The sequence below is a fragment of the Notechis scutatus genome, chromosome 4 (genome assembly GCF_049901735.1).
Source record: "Notechis scutatus isolate UNSWTSFEM ecotype Mainland chromosome 4, rNotScu1.2, whole genome shotgun sequence".
NCBI lineage: Eukaryota > Metazoa > Chordata > Lepidosauria > Squamata > Elapidae > Notechis > Notechis scutatus.
In genome coordinates this window covers 74,384,060-74,385,014 of record NC_142012.1, presented here as the reverse complement: position 1 = coordinate 74,385,014, position 955 = coordinate 74,384,060, and positions in this window count along the sequence as shown.

Below are 955 nucleotides of genomic sequence, written 5' to 3'. Positions count from 1 at the left end.
GTCTGTGCTGACCAATTGGCCCCATCTTCACCCGACTCTTCAATAGATCACTAGAGATGTGCTATATTCCTTCCTGCTTCAAACACTCTACTATCATCCCAGTGCCAAAGAAGCCCTCCATCAAGGAACTGAATGACTACAGACCAGTTGCTGTAACATCTGTAATTATGAACATCTTTGAAAGGCTTGTGCTGTCCCACCTGAAAACCATCACGGATGTTAGATCCCATGCAGTTTGCATACCAAGCAAATAGATCAACAGATGATGCTGTTAATATGGCTCTGCATTACATCCTTCAACACCTTGAATCTCCAAATACCTATGCAAGGGTCCTCTTTGTAGACTTCAGTTCAGCATTCAATACCATCATTCCAGACACTTCTAAGTAAATTAAACCAACTAGTGGTAACTGAACACACTTGTAAGTGGATCATAAGCTTCCTAACAGACAGGAAGCAGCAGGTGAAGCTAGGCAGAATCACATCCATTACCTGTACAATCAGCACAGCCCCCCCCCCCAAGGCTGTGTGCTTTCTCCACTTCTCTTCTCCCTATATACCAATGACTGCATCTCAAACGATCCATCTGTGAAAATACTGAAGTTTGCTGATGACACAACAGTGATTGGTCCCATTCGAGACAACGATGAATCTGCATACAGACAGGAGGTTATACAACTTGCCTTGTGGTATAACTGGAACAATCTGGAACTGAACACACTCAAAACCATAGAAATGGTGGTAGACTTTAGAACAAACCCTCCCATACTACCACCTCTTACAATACTAGACAACACAGTATCAACAGTAGAGACCTTCAAATTTCTAGGTTCTACTATATCACATGACCTAAAATGGACACCTAACATCAAAAACATCATCAAAAAAGCACAACCAAGAATGTTCTTTCTGCACCAACTCAGAAAGCTCAAACTGCTCAAGGAGCTGCTGATCC